The sequence below is a fragment of the Acipenser ruthenus genome, chromosome 2 (assembly GCF_902713425.1).
Source record: "Acipenser ruthenus chromosome 2, fAciRut3.2 maternal haplotype, whole genome shotgun sequence".
Classification (NCBI taxonomy): Eukaryota; Metazoa; Chordata; class Actinopteri; order Acipenseriformes; family Acipenseridae; genus Acipenser; species Acipenser ruthenus.
Window position 1 is genome coordinate 61,079,987 of NC_081190.1, and position 20,709 is coordinate 61,100,695.

General features: G+C 37.5%; 2 protein-coding genes across 13 annotated transcripts in view; one reads left to right on the plus strand and one right to left on the minus strand.

Moving 5' to 3' along the window:
• Positions 1 to 19,036, minus strand: part of primpol (primase and polymerase (DNA-directed)) — a 68,776-nt gene extending 49,740 nt beyond the window's left edge. For 2 of the 6 annotated variants that reach the window (XM_034014517.3, XM_058998363.1), the window contains exons 1-3: positions 17,669 to 17,832; positions 11,270 to 11,324; positions 1,635 to 1,746 (exon numbers count right to left, since the gene is read on the minus strand). The gene's annotated coding sequence lies outside the window, so the exon portion shown is untranslated. Of the gene's footprint in view, positions 1 to 1,634; positions 1,747 to 11,269; positions 11,325 to 12,092; positions 12,196 to 17,668; positions 17,833 to 18,831 lie in introns of those variants that run through there. The other 4 variants (XM_034014518.3, XM_058998381.1, XM_058998373.1 and 1 more) reach the window with 3 other exon arrangements.
• Positions 53 to 20,709, plus strand: part of LOC117409019 (interferon regulatory factor 2-like) — a 61,503-nt gene continuing 40,846 nt past the window's right edge. For 3 of the 7 annotated variants that reach the window (XM_058998425.1, XM_034014524.3, XM_034014528.3), the window contains exon 1: positions 17,866 to 18,102. The gene's annotated coding sequence lies outside the window, so the exon portion shown is untranslated. Of the gene's footprint in view, positions 596 to 1,744; positions 1,860 to 17,862; positions 18,103 to 20,709 lie in introns of those variants that run through there. The other 4 variants (XM_034014529.3, XM_034014527.3, XM_058998432.1 and 1 more) reach the window with 3 other exon arrangements.

Below are 20,709 nucleotides of genomic sequence, written 5' to 3' on the forward strand. Positions count from 1 at the left end.
CATGAATCAACTCAGTATTTCAATGTCATGTTGAATTTTATATATTTGGGCCTTTAAAATATTTACAAAGATTTTTATTTTATTTTTAATGACCTACAGTAATTGTGAGGGCTGACAACAAACACACATTAGTACTTACAAATGAGAGTTTGATATCTCAGAGCTGTCATCCACCAATCAGGATGTGTCACTACAAACCATCTGACAAAGACAGTAGTATTTTAACACAAAGAGAATATTTAAAACCCAGTAGAGTAACTTGGAACTTTCATTGAGTAAACATGTTGAAAGATAAATCCCCTCAAAACTGCAGACAAGTAAACTAATCTATAATACTAATATACATGTCTGTTCTTGTTTATGTTTCCGTGAAGAGATTTCAACTGATTAGTTAGATAATGCGGTAGGGTAGTTTTACATAACAGGATTTAGCGCTGAAAGAGTTAAACTTTAGTACTGTAGACTTGGACTTTGACTGTAAGGTTAATATAAAATAGATTTGTAGTTAAGAAGAAATAACTTTTGTTGAGCACATCTGCTTCGTCTGAGGGGCTACACGGAATACTTAAAAGAAAGCAACGTGGGACCAAAAAAGGTGAACTGTTGGGAGTCATTAATTTGAATGCAACACAGATCTTAAGAAAAGGTTGACAGTGAAGTGATATGGATGGGTAAACGGGAATGTGTTGTGTACAGCAAGTCGTGAAGGGGCTGCACAGATTAAGGGCCATATTCACAAAGCATTTACTACTGTGCTGACTGCGCCATTTATTTGAAAAACAAACTGCTAACAGAACTAGGAAAAAAAAAACTACAGTACATGCAAGATAGTTTTGCAGGAATTACCACTGATTTAATACTTAATGTTGTTGGTAAGAAAAGGACAATCCAGAGTCTAAAAGAAGGGGTGCTGAGGACACCATTGTTGTCATAATAGCCATAATACCTCGTTTAGCTTCATGGTTTCCGACTCTCTGGAACTGTCTCCCAGCTTTGATACTTTATGCTCCCACCATCGCTTGCTTTAAAGCAACTCTCAAGATCCACTTTTCTGTCTTGCTTTCCATGCTCTTTAAGCCTGATATCTGTTATTAGCTGTTATTTTTCTGCTACTTCTGATCTTTCACTGTATCATCTTATGATTCCATATGACATACGCATCCACAATGTTTTAGAATTTACATCCTAGCCTTGTAGTTCATGTATTATGCTTTGTTTTTCACTGTATTTAATGTATTATGCACTGGTTTTTTTTTTATTGTATCTTGTAAAGTGCTTTGTGGTGGTGGTCCACTGTGAAAGGCGCTATATAAAATAAAGATTGATTGAGTAATGCAAAAAAGTACACATACTTTTTTAGCATTTAGAAACCCCTGTGCTGGCTGAACTTAGATGTTGTTCGTGTACTATGTTAGCATTTTCAGGTATATGTTTACCACCTCTCTTTATTCAGCCAGCTCCTGTATTAGAAGTAGCCAACAATGGACAATAATAGACATATAACCCAATGTCTTACCTGTCTGAAATAGTTTGCTTCTAAAGCCTCATCCATAGTCTATTTTTGTATTGAGAGAAGACAGCACAAGAATTACCTGGATTGTACAGTATATTAATTATAACATGCAAAGCTTCACCTGGTCTGTTTATGATAGTTCAGTTCAGTCACATCGCAGTGAATTCTGGTCCAAAACCGTCACAATGAACCTGTGGTCACCCTCTTCTAACATCCGTCTCATGTTACCAGGCCTGCAGGGGAGGAGAACATGATTCAGGCATTGAGACAGACTCAGCAGAACAGGAAACCACTGAAATCAATGAAAAACCAGAAGCTGACTTGTGTGCACATTCCACATCTCCAGGTAGATTTATACAGTATAATGTTGGGGAAATCACTTAGTTACAAGTTACTTTAAAAAAAAAAAAAAATATATATATATATATATATATATATATGTATGTAATATATATACTCTGTGTATATATATATATATATATATATATAGTACTGTGCAAAAGTTTTAGGCAGGTGTGAAAAAATGTTGTAAAGTAAGAATGCTTTCAAAAATAGACATGTTAATAGTTTATATTTATCAATTAACAAAATGCAAAGTGAGTGAACAGAAGAAAAATCTACATCAAATCAATATTTGGTGTGACCACCCTTTGCCTTCAAAACAGCATCAATTCTTCTAGGTACACTTGCACACAGTTTTTGAAGGAACTCGGCAGGTAGGTTGGCCCAAACATCTTGGAGAACTAACCACAGTTCTTCTGTGGATTTAGGCAGCCTCAGTTGCTTCTCTCTCTTCATGTAATCCCAGACAGACTCGATGATGTTGAGATCAGGGCTCTGTGGGGGCCATACCATCACTGCCAGGACTCCTTGTTCTTCTTTATGCTGAAGATAGTTCTTAATGACTTTCGCTGTATGTTTGGGGTCGTTGTCATGCTGCAGAATAAATTTGGGGCCAATCGGATGCCTCCCTGATGGTATTGCATGATGGATAAGTATCTGCCTGTACTTCTCAGCATTGAGGAGACCATTAATTCTGACCAAATCCCCAACTCCATTTGCAGAAATGCAGCCCCAAACTTGCAAGGAACCTCCACCATGCTTCACTGTTGCCTGCAGACACTCATTCGTGTACCGCTCTCCAGCCCTTTGGCGAACAAACTGCCTTCTGCTACAGCCAAATATTTCAAATTTTGACTCATCAGTCCAGAGCACCTGCTGCCGTTTTTCTGCATCCCAGTTCCTGTGTTTTCGTGCGTAGTTGAGTCGCTTGGCCTTGTTTCCACGTCGGAGGTATGGCTTTTTGGCCGCAAGTCTTCCATGAAGGCCACTTCTGACCAGACTTCTCCGGACAGTAGATGGGTGTACCAGGGTCCCACTGTTTTCTGCCAATTCTGAGCTGATGGCACTGCTGGACATCTTCCGATTGCGAAGGGAAGTAAGCATGATGTGTCTTTCATCTGCTGCAGTAAGTTTCCTTGGCCGACCACTGCGTCTACGGTCCTCAAAGTTGCCCGTTTCTTTGTGCTTCTTCAAAAGAGCTTGGACAGTACATCTGGAAACCCCTGTCTGCCTTGAAATTTCTGCCTGGGAGAGGCCTTGCTGATGCAGTATAACTACCTTGTGTCTTGTTGCTGTGCTCAGTCTTGCCATGGTGTATGACTTTTGACAGTAAACTGTCTTCAGCAACCTCACCTTGTTAGCTGAGTTTGGCTGTTCCTCACCCAGTTTTATTCCTCCTACACAGCTGTTTCTGTTTCAGTTAATGATTGTGTTTCAACCTACATATTGAATTGATGATCATTAGCACCTGTTTGGTATAATTGTTTAATCATACACCTGACTATATGCCTACAAAATCCCTGACTTTGTGCAAGTGTACCTAGAAGAATTGATGCTGTTTTGAAGGCAAAGGGTGGTCACACCAAATATGGATTTGATTTAGATTTTTCTTCTGTTCACTCACTTTGCATTTGGTTAATTGATAAATATAATCTATTAACATGTCTATTTTTGAAAGCATTCTTACTTTACAGCATTTTTTCACACCTGCCTAAAACTTTTGCACAGTACTGTATATATATATATATATATATATATATATATATATATATATATATATACACATAGTAACACAGCCTTCAGTCAAGGCTTGTTTGCGCCCTTTAAAATAGAGGACCCAGACACAGAACTGTAAGTTTAGCGCGGTCGCATGCTTTTATTAACACAAATAAACAAGATCAACCAAAAGAAACCTAACTCCCATTGGAGTGCTAACTAAACTTTTCTAAAACTTTTCACTCTTAACTTACTCACTGGACGTTTAGCAATATTCACAAGGGTCACAGAGTACCTTTTACTTCTGACTACACAGGTCTGCTCTGCACATGGCTTTCCCTCCTTCAGCCCTGGGTACAGGGTTTCCTCTGCCTTTATCCAGGGCTTAACCCTTTACACTCCAAGCAATTTTCACCTGCTTTACATTAATTGCATTTCCCCCTGTAAAAATCATATTTTTGAATGTCCTAGAGACATGTTTGTTGTATAAAATCAAAAGAACAAAGGTATCCATACCGGCGTATTCCGCAGCACATTAACCACTGGTCACGACCTGGTGTTATGCAGGTCGGCAACACGATTTCACACGGCTTTATAAAGAAGCAAAGTTGACCTGTGTGACAGAAGCAAGTACACAATATGCGGACGCCATGCCCCCGAAGCAGCAAAGTTCATATGACCACCCATTTATCTGTTTCTCTTATGAACGATAATCATGCATTTTGTCTCGCTCGATCCGGGTAGGAGCTCCAGTGTAAAGGGACTTATATCAGTTGAGTTCTAGATCTCACAGACACTCCAGGCACAGACATCAAACCAGCTATGCACTCCCTTAAAAACGTTTATCATAGCAAAAGTATAAAGTGTAATAAAACCCAGAGCGGTATGGTAAAGTAAGGTAAAGCATGAGAAAACTGCTAAATTTACCATAAACTCTTATGAGGGCACCTACTTCCATACATAGATTAGGAAAAACTACAAATAAGTCTATCATACTGTATATACTGATTTTTTTTTTTTTTTAATTGTAATCCTAAGCTTTCACTGTTACTGTAATTGCATTTTTGATTTGTGAAAAGGTGGTTTTATTTGACAAAATATAGTTCCTTAGTTAGCCTGGACATAATACATGGCATTTGTTTTTTTTTGCATTGGAGTGATCGTCAGGTGTAGCAGCCTGAAAATGCATCGCCACCGAATGATTAACCCTTGTGAGGATCTTCATTAACTCAAGCTCCTTGCTGTGCTCTTTTAGCATTTGACAGAGGGTCCCGATGAAAACCGAACCAGAAACTTTCTCAAAGAGTAATATCCTGAAAGTAAATACGGAAACTCTTTAAATTAGAATCCAAATACAGTTCTCTTTTTCTTATGTTAATCAAAATATGACAGCGTTTGGTATATTTAGGATTTTTGCTAAAATGTCAATACCCCTGAACCTGGCTAAGAAGAAAAGCATGTCTTTGTTATAAGTGTATCTATGCTGATCAGCAAACAAGCATGCCTTACGTTCACATACAGCTAAATGTAGAACACCCCTGCCAATCATGTATCATAAATAGCTGCTCTTCTCACCAAAACATGAGTGACCAGGAAAGGATCTGCTGTACAACCTCGGTGAGCCAAAATAGTTCCTGTTGCTAGTCTGCAGACTGCCCCTGTAAGGCGACAGGAGTGAATACTGTATAATAAACTTCATACATCTGGGAGTCCTTGGAGACTTGCCAAATACTATTACAAAGCATTACTTTTCAAAACATTTGTGTTAAGACCTGCTATGGAGATTCCCTTACCAACCAGAGAGGGAAAGTGAAACTTTCAATAGGCCTTGTCAGAAAGGTCACCTGCTTCTTCAGTTGCTTCTATGCAGCTTCACTGCTATAAGGTTCACCTTCATTAAGTATCATACATTAGGCAGCATGGTGTGCCTGCCAATATGTGCTTCCAAATAACTTGTTAACAACAGAAGTATACAGAATATAAAGATGGATTCCCTTATATATTCAGTGTTGGGGAGTAACACATTACATAAATTGGATGCTACTGTTCAGTAGCTTGTAACTGTAATGGTTCCTATTTCAGACAGGTAACTAAGTTTGGTAACGGATTATATATATGAGCTAATATATATATATATATATATATATATATATATATATTTTATAAATTTAGTCGTTGCCAATTATTTTTATTATTTTCTCCCCAATTTGGAAATGGCCAATTATTTTTAAGCTCAGCTCACAGCTACCATCCCTGCGTTGACTCAGGAGGGCGAAGACGAACACACGCTGTCAGCAGACCGCTTTTTTTCACACTGCGGACTCACCATGCAGCCACCCAAGAGCTACAGCGTCGGAGGACAACGCAGCTCTCGGGGCAGCTTACAGGCAAGCCCGCAGGCGCCCGGCCAGACTACAGGGGTCGCTGGTGCGTGGTGAGCCGAGGACACCCTGGCCGACCTAGCCCTCCCTCCCCCTGACCCCCTGGAAGCTCCCATCCTCGGTCGGCAAAGGAAAAGCCTGGACTCGAACTCGCGACGTCCAGACTATAGGGCACATCCTGCACTCCACGTGGAGCGCCTTTACTGGATGAGCCACTCGGGAGCCCATAACGGATTATATTTAGTGTGAAAAAAATAACATAGTTACTTTTGGTCGTGTTTAGAAAAAAGGACTACAATAAAATGTAAACTGTGACTGAGAAATAACTATTCGTACTATACAGTACTGCGCAAAAGTTTTAGGCAGGTGTGAAAAAATGCTGTAAAGTAAGAATGCTTTCAAAAATAGACATGTTAATAGATTATATTTATCAACTAACTAAATGCAAAGTGAGTGAACAGAAGAAAAATCTAAATCAAATCCATATTTGGTGTGACCACCCTTTGCCTTCAAAACAGCATCAATTCTTCTAGGTACACTTGCACAAAGTCAGGGATTTTGTAGGCATATAGTCAGGTGTATGATTAAACAATTATACCAAACAGGTGCTAATGATCATCAATTCAATATGTAGGTTGAAACACAATCATTAACTGAAACAGAAACAGCTGTGTAGGAGGAATAAAACTGGGTGAGGAACAGCCAAACTCAGCTAACAAGGTGAGGTTGCTGAAGACAGTTTACTGTCATAAGTCATACACCATGGCAAGACTGAGCACAGCAACAAAACACAAGGTAGTTATACTGCATCAGCAAGGTCTCTCCCAGGCAGAAATTTCAAGGCAGACAGGGGTTTCCAGATGTACTGTCCAAGCTCTTTTGAAGAAGCACAAAGAAACGGGCAACGTTGAGGACCGTAGACGCAGTGGTCGGCCAAGGAAACTTACTGCAGCAGATGAAAGACACATCATGCTTACTTCACTTCGCAATCGGAAGATGTCCAGCAGTGCCATCAGCTCAGAATTGGCAGAAAACAGTGGGACCCTGGTATACCCATCTACTGTCCGGAGAAGTCTGGTCAGAAGTGGCCTTCATGGAAGACTTGCGGCCAAAAAGCCACACCTCCGACGTGGAAACAAGGCCAAGCGACTCAACTACGCACGAAAACACAGGAACTGGGGTGCAGAAAAACGGCAGCAGGTGCTCTGGACTGATGAGTCAAAATTTGAAATATTTGGCTGTAGCAGAAGGCAGTTTGTTCGCCGAAGGGCTGGAGAGCGGTATATTTAAAGTATATTTACGGTGGGTTCCCCCGAAAAATAGGAACAGGGTCAATTTCAGACACCATCTGTTTTACGATACACGGCCGGTGTGAAAGCCTCCATAAGATCAATCAATCAATCAATCTTTATTTTATATAGCGCCTTTCATAGTGGACCACCATCACAAAGTGCTTTACAAGATGCAGTAACAAGAAGAAAATCCATAATACTTTAAATACAGAGTAATGCATAATACATGATATACATTAAAAAAAGCATAATACATTAAATACAGTGGAAAGTGCATAATGCATGATACATGATGGTAGCATAATACATGAAATAGTACATTAAATACAGTGGAACGTGCATAATACATTAAATAGTAACAGCAACACAGCAGCTAATAGCAGTTATCAGGCTTAAAAAGCATGGAAAGCAAGAGAGAACAGGTGGGTCTTGAGGGCTGATTTAAAGCGAGCGACGTACAGTATTCTAAAAAAAAAACAATGTTACTTGATGCTGACGCTTTGACGCTAATGCCTTGAAGCTGATGGTTACAGTTCGGGAAGAGTTATTCCCCCACCTTTATGTAAATTACACCCATTCCACCTGTTGGAAAACAGCAGAAAAGTGTTTCATTTTATGATGGAAATAACAGACAGAGACAGTGAGTTTCGGACTGTCGGAAAACACTTCTGATAGTTAGGACCACTGTGTTAAATGAACTCTGTGCGCTACCATTGCTGGTAGTGTCTCGTGAGCTGTTCAGTGTGTTGATATGTAAATAAATCCTGTTCGCCTGCGGGGTGTATCAAATTCAACTTCCGTCTCAATCTCCTGCCTGTCACTCAGGAGCGAATGCAAACACCCACACGGCTATGGAAGGCCATCCGGGTCAAAAACGCATTATTTAGTACACATTCTCATTTGACTTTAGCACGTGTTGTAATTGTAATTGTTACGCGTACTAATTTGGCCAATCAGATCGCTGAAAATGAAAGGAGAACCAATGAATTTAAGGAAAATAGTGAGTGTAATAAATTATCCAATTAAAAGTGGCCCTACTTCTGCCATTCCTGCCCAATTAGTGATGTTACATAGACTTGGCATTGGGTAAGTCTACTGAAAGATGGACAGACTCGGAACCTCCGAGACGAGCATCAACCAGCGGTTTCAGAGCCTAAGAAATACCTTTAATTCAGTGGTGACCCCACTGTAACTAATATGTAATTTTCAACAAGTGTTAAAAGATCTGACATTGAATCTAATATTAGCTATAGTAACTCAATATTTTAGTGTAAAACTGAAATAAATATCATTAAAAAATAAAACAAAACTATTGTGTACATTATTAATACAAACCGAACCATGTCACGGTCAACACTGTCTGTCTCAAGAAGTCGGCAGCACTCAGCAAATCTATATTTGCACCGTAGAAGAAAATCTCTCGCCTCCATGATTTGCAATTTTCCTTATTCTTGATTTTTTTTAAGCGTATTTCATGTCTGAAATTGAACAAATGTTATCCTGAAGGTGATAGTCTACTCTTGTAATTATGCTACATGACTGTAAAATGACCAGCCCCTGCTTAGAAAATGCATAGTTAATTTACATTTATTTAGAACACGTAGTTTTTTAATGTATTTTGATTGGTCCAAATCAATACATTTACTAAATATTTGAATGCATCCTAAATAACGTGTTTTTGACCCGGATAGCCTTCCATACACGGCAGCTGGCTACCCTGTCAAAAGCATTATACCCTGTATCTTTCTAAACAAAGGATTTAGGGGATCTCCCTAATAAAAGCTGAATCTCAAAATAATTGTGTGAATATAGTAATTGTTACAGCTGTGTAATGGTATTTAATACAGGATTAATTTATCTGACTTTTTACAATTCTGCCCTTACTCTGGTCCCACCACAGTCGGATACGAGACGGACTACTGTAATAGAATACGGTTTAAAGGCACAGTGTGGACAGGGCCTTAATCAGCAAACTTCTCATCAGCCAGGATCTTCAATATCTAGACAAGAGCAAAGAAACTCCCCTGCAAGTATTCATGCTGTTGATTACCCTGATTGTTGGAGTAAACAACATCTGGAATACAAAGAAAAATATAAATAGCTGTTTTCAAAAGGTTATGTTGTGATGCAAATAAATTAAATACTGTCTATTCAAGGTGTTACATGAACCAGCGGGTAGCATGTAGTATAATCCTGTTAGGAAGCACCCCAAAACTTCAACAGCAGTGACTAAAAAAATAAAGTAAAAACAAGTTTGATGTTTCCGTTGTATACATTAAAACACTAAAAAGCTTAATAATAACATATTGTAGATGGCATTTAATTCGTAGCTCTGGCTGAATGTGGTAAAATCATCTATTCCCAGAACATGCCAGTGTGAAAGGGACTATAGAGTCCTGTGAATGTCTTTGACCCTACTGTCATATATTTAGTAGATAATCAGTTCATCAATACTGCAAGTTATAATTATTACTACAGTAGCTGTTTAAGTGGAATTTGCTGCCCTCTGCTGGGTTTGTTTGCTGCTGAAATATACACTCGTCCATTTCATTACTTTTAGTAGTGTACATTAAAACCAAGAACACTAAGCCTATCAGCTCCCTACCCTAATATAGTGCTCCCTCGATATTTTATCATTCGCTCTTTCTTTACTGTTAGGCCATGTTGTAAAAGCCCTATATTTTTCTATACAAGAGGCCTTCAGTAATTCATGTGGAAGTCAGATATATTCTATATTAAAACACTGCAATTTTCTGGGGCAAACTACTGTAACACTTTAACAGGTCAAAACAAATATTTTTGTCCTCATCTAATCAAATTGGATTTTGGAATGCATTTTTGTGACAGCAGGTGTCATTGCAATGCGTGGGTTGTATTTGGTAGCACTGCCTTGTACCACCATATTTATACCAGTCATACTTTTTTTTATTAAACCCATAGCAATGCAGTAAATTACTGTGGAAAGAAGTCAGTCATTGTTGGCTGAAAACTTGGCAGTGACAAACAGCATTAAAAAGTACAGAAAAATGTAAGAATTACAGATAGAGCTGACCTTATTGAAGAGGCATTTAAAAAAAAAAAAACACACACACATAACCAGCACTGCCCCACTGTCAACCAAGGGATTTACTTATACAATCTTTGCCCCTAAAGTACAATATGATTCACAATGAAGTGGCTACAGGGTGTTTAGCGTTTTCATCAGTAAGATGTGCTATGTAGGTCCAGGTTGTAATGGATTGTATTCTATACTGTAGTCTATTAAATCTCTTTATAGTTATCTTCCAGAGACCCAGAGGTCAATACCTTATTAAGTACCAATGAATAGTGGGTGGCACTGCTACTTATATTTTACTCAGAAGACAATATATTATTATTATTATTATTATTATTATTATTATTATTATTATTATTATTATTATTATTATTATTATTATTACTATTATGTAAGTACTAGTGGTTCCCAAAACCCAAGTACAGTGCTCCCACATTTAACTATTTATGATATATTTCACACATATTCATATTGCAGCATGAGTTCCCCAAGCCAGCTACTGTCCTAACGGTGAATACAGTGATCTAAAAATAAAAAGTAAAAAAACACTGCTGACAGTACTGACCTGAGTCTCCTTTACCCTGCTACATTACACTTCAATGAAAATGATAGATATACACTCTGAATTTTCATGAATTGTTTATGTTCTCACTTAAATCCATGAGTGCCAAAAATTATGTTAATTTACAGAATGTCAATGTCTGTTTTATGAGCGTTCAGAGTACATAGTGCAAAATGGAGAAAAGTTGTTTTTGACACAAAAAACGTGTCCACGCTGATAAGAGCTGAGTTAAACTGAAATCGATAATCCACGGAGAACAGAAGGCTTTTCTTGTTATCTACATTCTCAAGATATTGTATTGCCATGATAATGTTCTGGGACAGAAATGCACTAAAGGTGCTTATACTCAGCAAAATACTAATGCTAAGGAAAAGTTAAAGACGAAAGGAGGCCTGTCCAGTCTCTTACCCTCTGTCCTATGTCTGTCTCCACTCAATATCCTCTGGTCATGGTCTCTGTGGTGCTGTTAAAATAATACAAATCATACATGTTAACGCTGTCAACTCCTTCTTTCAACCTATCTTCATAACTCATCCCTTTTAGCCCTTGGATTTTTATTGTTGTTTTTCGATTGACTCTATCCAAAGCCGCAATGTCCTTTTTGTAACGCAGGGACTAAAACTGAATGCAGTATTCTTTAAGTGGAGTCTCATCTATTCATTCAACAACCTCACCTTTGATTTGCACTCGACACTTTTATACTATTTAAGCAAATATTCTGTTTGCCTTTTAAATAACCTTCACATGCTGCCTGATTTCTGACACCTGAGAGATGCCAAGGTCTCATAGAGGGACTAAAAAAATATCCAAAGAGCTTTATTGATTGTTCATTTGTTAGGAATAACACAAATTACACACAATTAAGCAGTAATATAAAACCCCTAAACTTGCCACCTGACCTAGAAACCACTGCAATGGATATGAATTGTATTCTACAAAGAGGCACAAGCTATCATAATACTTGAAAAGAGGTGTGTCGTATAGGTTTTAATACAATTATAGTACAGGTTTATAAAATAATGGGAACAAATGAATATGACTTTCACTAGAATATAAAATTATTATTATTATTATTTATTTCTTAGCAGACGCCCTTATCCAGGGCGACTTACAATTGTTACAAGATATCATATTATACATTATTTCACATTATACAGATATCACATTATTTTTACATACAATTCCCCATTTATACAGTTGGGTTTTTATTGGAGCAATCTAGGTAAAGTACCTTGCGAAAGGGTACAACAGCAGTGTCCCCCACTGGGGATTGAACCCACAACCCTCCGGTCAAGAGTCCAGAGCACTAACCACTACTCCACACTGCTGCCCTGAATAACATCTGGAGAAATGTGTTATATTTATTTATTTAAAGAGTGCAGATGTACAGCTGTATTTTCAAAGAAACCAAACAAAACTTCACTATTTAAAAAAGGAAAGCTGTGTAAATTCAAATTAATGTAATAACAGTTGTGAAATGCATTTAGGTGACTTTGCTAGTCCTTTTTACTTGGACCAATCAGCTAACTGTTTTTATTTGCACAATCAGAATACAGTATTCAAACAAGTTTCATATTTCTATAACTTATCAGGATACTGTCTCTGTAATTGTAACATCCATTTCCCCAACCAGAAATGCAAATTAATTTTAAATACCCGTTTTTAAAAGTACAATAAAAATGAACAATAATGCAAAACTGTAAAGGATTCACAACTGAAGTCTGGACTTTGGACCAAGAAACTTGTGTTAAAACATTTGATCAAAACAAACATTTATTGAAGTATTCGGTAGGGTAATATATGCAATAGAAAAGCAAAATTAATTATCTCAGTCAAATAGAATGGTGGGGAAACATCATGACTGTCAGGAAATCTTACCCAAAATGCTAACTCAGATGATGTACCTACGCTTCAAACCAGATCCAGAGATGGGGTGGGTGATTGAACAGTTAAAGTGAATGTAACACAGAGCAAATGAAACTGAATATTCATAATTCATCTGAAGATTCTTAGATAAAACACTGACTGATATCAATAGTGTTTTATATGTGACTAATAATGCAAATAAATAGCGTGCAGAGAATGCCTCTGGTTGATCTATAACGAAACACTGCAAAGCATTTTCAAATGGGAAATTAAAGCCCTTATAGTGATGTCAGAAAGTTTGATCTCGTGGTTTAGCTGGGTAAGTTCAAGTTTTGAAAAAAGTTACATTTGGCAATTTGCTGAAAGTGATTGCTGTGGAAATTATTATATGTATATTATGATTCTAAATGTTCTTCAGCAGGGAATGCTAAAATATTTGTATCCCAATGCTGTCAAAATTTTTCAGAAATCAGTGGCTCTCAAACTGGTTTATTTGGGACCCCGTTTAAAAATAGTCTGCCATGACACCCTATGCAAAAAAAAAAGCCATCCCAAAGAAATCAAAAGGGATTTTGACTGCATTTAGAACTGGGCTGAAACGTGGCAAATGAAATGCAGTGTTAAAGTGTTAGTTTTACATGCTTTTCAATCCCACATTGCCGGACAGTCATGATTCCACAACAGATCTTTTTCAAACATAAACAACACCATCAGTTTGAAAGCAGTGCAAACTCAACACAGTTTAAAAAGAGTTGCGAAATACAGGTATTTTACATGAGGGCTCCTTGCAGGAGACACAGAACAAGGTGACTTTCACTTGTCCAATATTTAACTTGTCTGAATACTGTCTCTGTAAAAGTAACATACAGTTCCCACCCAGCAATAGGCATTCATTTTACATACATTATAGTCCACAATAAGAAACAATGATGTGAAACTGCTCAACTACACTTCTCAATTGGATTCAGAACTAAAGATATATCCCCTTTGGTATATATATATATATATATATATATATATATATATATATATATATATATATATATATATATATATATATATACTGTATAATATAATGTATAATATAATAATACATTCTAAAATGTTATGGCAAACTACACTTTAGGTTTGTTCTGTATCTGGGTGGTTATAAATATAGGTCACTTTAGAATGGCATAGCAGCAAAATGACTGTTCAGTCAGACTACCACAGGGTAACATGGTAAGATTAACCCCACAGGTGGCCACAGGGAGGACCACAATCCTGAGCATGCGGTGTGTTGGCGATGACTTTGATGGCCATACATTATGTGCCATATATAGGGTTTTACTTCTTGTTGCCCTTAACTTATTGTATTCTGTACTTGTAAGATCAATGCATTTGGCGTTTCATAATTACTCGAATAGTAATTTTCATAATTACTCGAATAGCACCTGCAATACCGTCCCCATAAATGCAACTACATTTACATTGTAACTATAGCTAAAGTAACACTGTGTCATTATTAAGAATACAATGTGTTACATTATTATCCTACATCATGGCACAAACAGGGGTGTAGTGCTATATTTAGAAGTGAGTGGTTGCTATTATCTACCCCCCCTCAACCCTTCCACGCCCCCTGTCATCTTAGTTATCCCATACACTCAATAGAACCGCAGTTTATCACTCTACAGTAGTTACATAACTTGAACTCACAAGTTGCAACGGTGAATGTATAATGGGTTTTATCTCTAACTTTAGCTATATTAAGAAATGCACAGTAATATCGCGCTGTTTGAGTGGGGTACTGCAAGATAACATCACTTCATTTATACAATTATACAAAACCTTCATACAACTTATTAACAAACATAAAAAATAAGGATTATATCTTGAAATTATTATTATTATTATTATTATTATTATTATTATTATTATTATTATTATTATTATTAGAGGGTTGCTGGAACCCTATTGTTATTGTTATTATTAGGCTTCCAAGCCCATGCTGGGAAGCGTATTGTTGTTGATAAGATTAATGTTATAATTTTTCTTTCCGCCAACAAAACCTTAAAAGTTGCATAAAATGAAAACCATTGCACGAAAACTCTTGTAGTACACCAATGGGAACTAATGTCCACAGCTGCATGAACAAGACTGGTCACTTGGTTTGGCAGCCATACTGGATTTTACGACACATTTTGGACAATTTACAAACATCATCTTGTCGGAAACCACTTATCGCAGAGTTCTGAAACTTGGTATACATGGTTAGGGATTGTCCAATGATTCAGTGGTATTGGTAATATTGGTTCAGTGGTATGATGGCCATGTTGGATAACCTAATTAACACACAAATATCTTCTCCTCCAAAACCGCTAATCTGATCGAAGAAAAACTTGGCATACATGATCCAAGTACGGTTTTCTTTAAAGTTTGCACCAAATTAAGTTGCTACAGTGGGCCTATCAAATTTCAGCATTGCTCTAATTGCATATATTGTGCATAAAATGATCACTGTTAAACAGAAACTCTTGAAACTTCACAGAGTAGTGGAGGCCTATGGGAATTAATGTATGCTCTATTAAAAAGATAACTTGATATTGACCTTAACCTTTGACCTTGCCTTAAGGTCAAATGTAAAACTAGCTTATAATTCATTACAGAGTGTAGACAGGGTCATGGTTACTATGGAACACAGATCGACTGCAGATGGTGCAAAATGCAGCAGCAAGGGTTCTTACCGGTACCAAGTGGACAGAACATGTTACTCCCTATCCAGTCCCATGTTTCCTTTAAAATATTGCTGTTGACCTACAAGGCTTTGTACGGTCAGGGTCCTAGTTATATAATAGACCTTCTTAGCCCTTGCATCCCTGGGAGGCAGCTTAGAGCCTCTAACGCTGGACTGTTAAAATGCATGGTTCCAAAACGTGTTACGCTTGGAGGGCGTAGTTTTAGCTGTGTTGCTCCTTTTTTTTGGAACTCACTACCAACCTTTATTAAGGAATCTACAACAAGTAGCCAAATTATAAAAATCTCTTATGTCACACTTATTTTCCGCTGCCTTTTCTTAAACTCTTTCTTTACTGCAGTCTGCAATGTTTTTTTTTTGTTGTATAATCTATTGTACTTTTATGATTGATTTTATTTTTATATTTATCTATTTTATTTATGTATTCATAGATTTAAAAAAAAAAATTGTTGTTGATAGTTTTGTACAGCGCCTTGAGACACCTTAGTGTGAAAGGCGCTATAATAAATTAGTTATTATTATTATTGTAGGAACCCATATGGGCGCTATTCAAAAATGACCTTGATCGTGACCTTTGACCTCTTGTTAAGGTCAAATTAACTCCTCATAACTCCTTACAGAGTGCAGATAGGGTCATGGTTATTATGGAACACATATAGGAACCCATATTTGCTTTATTCAAAAATAACCTTGATCGTGATCTTTGACCTCTCTTTAAGGTCAAATGTAAAACTAGCTTATACCTCATTACAGAGTGTAGATAGCATCATGGTTACTATGGAACACAGCTAGGAACGCATATATTTATCCAAAAACGTCCTTGACTGTGACCTTTTACCTCTCCTTAAGGTCAAATGCAAAACTGGCTTATAATTCATAGAGTGCTGATAGGCTCATGGCTACTATGGAACAGATATAGGAAACCATATGCACTCAATCCAAAAATGACCATGCCTCTGACCTTTGACTTCTCCTTAAGTTCAAATGCAAAACTGGCTTATAACTGCTTAGACAGTGCAAATAGGGCCATGCTGACTATGGAACACATATAGGAAACCATATGGACACTATCCAAAAATTACCTTAACATTGACCTTTTACCTATGAAGTTTGTTAAAAGTAAAGTTGCTGCGTCAAAAAACATGGAGGCCACGAGCAAATCAAATTTCAGCATATATTGTACTATTAAGAATAGTCTTAAAAGTTCAGAGACTAGTAGAGGCCAATGGGGTGCTATGCCATGAGGGAAATAAAGCCATAGGTCACATGGTCTGGCATTTGGCTCCCAGTCATTGCTGCTTGCATATACATTTCTTCTTCTTCTTATTATTATTATTATTATTACTCGTAACCTCCCCCCATCCTCCAACCTATATTCAATGGTTTGGTCCAGAATCACCTCGTCTCACTGTTTTCCTATTGCAGCCGCCTAACAGCAAATGAGACTGACGTTTTGAAACAGAAGTGCATCCGTTTGCAAAAAAATGATTTGTGTTATGCCACAGGTACCCTTTATTTGTTTGTTGCGATTGAGTTTTATCTTTTAAATAAATGTTTAGCTTTTTTTATCTACCTGACTTCTTATATATGGGTCTAATAATAATAACTATTCCAATTATTACTATATCATTATTATTATCTAATTGTAAAACGCTACCATCTCACCACAGCGTTGATACAGGTTCCCTTCACCTCTGTTACTCATTTGTAGGCCAGAGGCACGCTAGATTCAAACTTTTTCATTATTTCTCTCTCATGGGTTTCTCATGGCTATTGTATGCTTTGCTTATTTGTATGGGTTAAACACACGCACACACACACACACACACACACACACACACACACACACACACACACACATATATATATATATATGAGCAAAACAGTTAAATATTCTACACGTGAAGTACAGAAGCGGTGCTCTCTCTGCCCAAGAACCGAGGGGTCGGCGCTCCCTGCAGACCCCTCAACGCTACCCCTGGAAAATAAAACGCACGAGGCTATGAAAATGAATCACTGCAATAAAAAGTAAACATTGTTGAACCAGTGGCCAAGAAACAACAAAATATTTTGGCTATTAATATGCACTGTACGTGCTGATTATAAAGTACATGCAGCAGGCACATACAAACAGCTGTGCGTTCTGTTTTCACAAACACCGCTGCTGCTGTGTGCAACAGCCAGGTTGCTGCAGAAATAATTACCTTTGCCTTCCTGCAACAACGAACCTGTCTGCCCTTCTTTAGCGTTGTGGACATATTATTGCAGTCAGTGGTGGTGGTGGAGGGAAGTGAAAATGAAATTGCTTTTCCGAGAAATGATGCAAGCAGATGTGTGGACCAATAAGATATTATATCAGACTTCCGTGCTTCTCAGATCTCTTGCACAACGCCCTCTAAAGGCGCAGACTAACGCGAACCCAAGCAAACGGGAGGGGATTTCCAGGCAATCACTATTTCCTTTATTTGTTTTGCTTTCGATCTGGACTCTGAGCACAACCAAATTAAGTTTTAGTTTTGTTACTGAACACCAGAAACTTTTTTTTTTTTTTTTTTTTTTTCAACGAAAAACTTTCAACAGTTGCATATAATCGAGCCTTGGAACTTACATAAAGAGAACATACATTCATTATTATCAGGTAACGACTATTCTAATGTCTTCTTTGATATATATATATATATATATATATATATATATATATAAACAGGAAGTACTGTGGCAAAATCTTAGATACTAAGGTCAGAATTGTTTGGATCATGGGAAGCTGTAGTGGGACTGAAGCTTAATTTCACTTTTGGATTGAGCCTAAATTATACTCGTACTGTACTTGCGTACTACGACTATGGTGTCCTTAAAGAAGGAATAGATTGTTTGTTTACAATACAAAAAATAATGCTTATATGAAGGGAATGACAGTGTGCTTTTCTATAAGGAAAATATATTTAGCCTGTATAATTGTTATGCCAACATATTATTAACATGCATTTTCAGAATGTATTGTTTTATTATTGTAATTTTCTTTCAAAGCTTGGGGTAAGTCATACTTGGGTGGTGGTATACAAGAGTATATATTACCTTTTTCTAGGTGTGCTTTTAAACTTTTATTTATTTATTTATTTATTTATTTATTTATTTATTACTATGGTTCGTTTCTTAAGAAATGATTCAATTTGTGTCATTTAATTTCAGTCACGAAGAGAAATTATACCATGAACAGATCATTAAACCGCAAGCCTTTATTTATTTATTTTTCTTCGCCCAAGTTATTTTTTCTCCTTTTAATAATCTGACCGTGTAAACAATACATTTAAAACGATTAAGCCACTTATTTGGACAAAGAAAATATTGCTTACAAATGCAGGTTTACCTTCTGCCAGGATTTAAAACGTTAAAATGCGTTGCTGTTTACATGTTATCCAAATACATTTTTATTTTTTTTGTAATTTTGTAATACGAATTTTGCACCTTCGCCGCCTCGGTTTCCTTTTCTCCTGCTCCGCGGTTCAGTACATTTTCAGCACAAGCCTGGTGATATGACATTACATTAATGACAGCGATCGCAGCCAACTACAGTTCCCTCCTGCAGAAACTAACCAGTCTGTGAGGTGAACTTTGTGAGGTTGCTAAGTCGTGCCAGAAATACAAAGTAGCAACGTACTACTAGCCAGCCTATCAGGGCTCAACAACAAGTTCATTTTTAGTGATATTTTATCATTTTACATTGTATTCCTTTACATTTTTAAACTGGACTTTTTACCTCACATACAGAACATGTATATTTCTTTATGTTTAGAATATTCCCACAGAACAATAATATGAAAAAAAATTATGTGTATACATGTAACTTGCACACACCTGTAGACTAAGTGGATTTTACTGTACTTATGACCAGTGCTCCAGATAAGGTTTTGGGGCATTAATTAACACTCCAATTTATAAACACCGTGGGCCTCATTTAGGAAAGGGCACTAAACATTATGGTGCACTATAATTGCAATTAGTGTGCACATTCATGATTTCGGTATTTACTATTGCAATTGTATTCATTATCACTCAAAATAGTGGGCATATTATGGTACACACTGATTTTATTGTTCCACACTATGGTAATCAGAATGAATATGTGATTTGTATGGTAATTCATGATTTTAAATGAGGCACATCGCTCTGAATAATGAGGTGAGCTTCATTCACACCATATTTACTAAAGGGCGGTAATCGTAGTGTGCACCTTAAAGTGAGCAATAATTAGTTTGTTTGGAAGTCAGGCCTAACCACTATTTAAACCTAGTTTTCTGGGCTGAAATCTATCTGGCATGGAGGCATGTGGCAGGGTGCCCCGCCCCTGTGTGTAGTTTGTGTTATATGTTGTATGTGGTTTGTTAATGTTGTCTGTTATATGTAGTATTGAAGTGGTGCACAGAGTGTGGGTTATGCAGCACAGGTAATATAAAGTGTATTTAGGCACAGGGATTGCACAATCACTCCACGTGCAGATTAAAGTGGGTATTAGGATGGAAGCACGGGGAGCACAATTAGTTCACGTGCAGATGTACAACTGCATAAAAAGAGTCAGTTTCACACACTTGGGGTTGTGGGTTCAAGGCGAAAGAACGGGAGAGAGAGAGGAGAATAATAATAAATATTAATAACAATTGCTACGCGTGTTGGGAGTGGAACCAGAACAATCCTTGTTGGGTATTTTGTCCAGTGTTTGTTTGTTAGTGTCTGCTCGTTTTGTTTGTCTGTTTTTGGCTACTGTGCCATTTGTCTTGTTAAACCTTTTTATTTTGTAATAAACTGGCACAACAGCGCAATTCACGTTTCACTCACCACTCTGTGTGTTTCTGTTCCGGGTCTGACGTCTCCACTACCTCCTGTTGCCACATATGGTGTCAGAACCGGGACAACAGTGCCTCCACGAGTCAGACCAGGGAAGGACTGCATTTTTTTAAATTAATTTTCGAAAAGTTTTTTTTTGTGAAGAAAAAAGGAGTGTTTTTTGGGGAAAAAAATGGGAAGGAAAAGCTGCATGGAACCACAGCAGTGACACCCGCAGCAGCAGCACCAGCGGCTGCCCCAGGGCAACTTCCCATTCTGTGTGGTAAACGAGTGGTGCACTGGCTATGGTGAGTTCAGGCACACAGTGGCCATCTGCCCCTCCCAGTATCAGGAAGAGGAGTGGACTCCCCGAATGAACCGGAACCAGGCGCCCTGGAGAACCCAGGAAGAAGAGTCCCCGCAG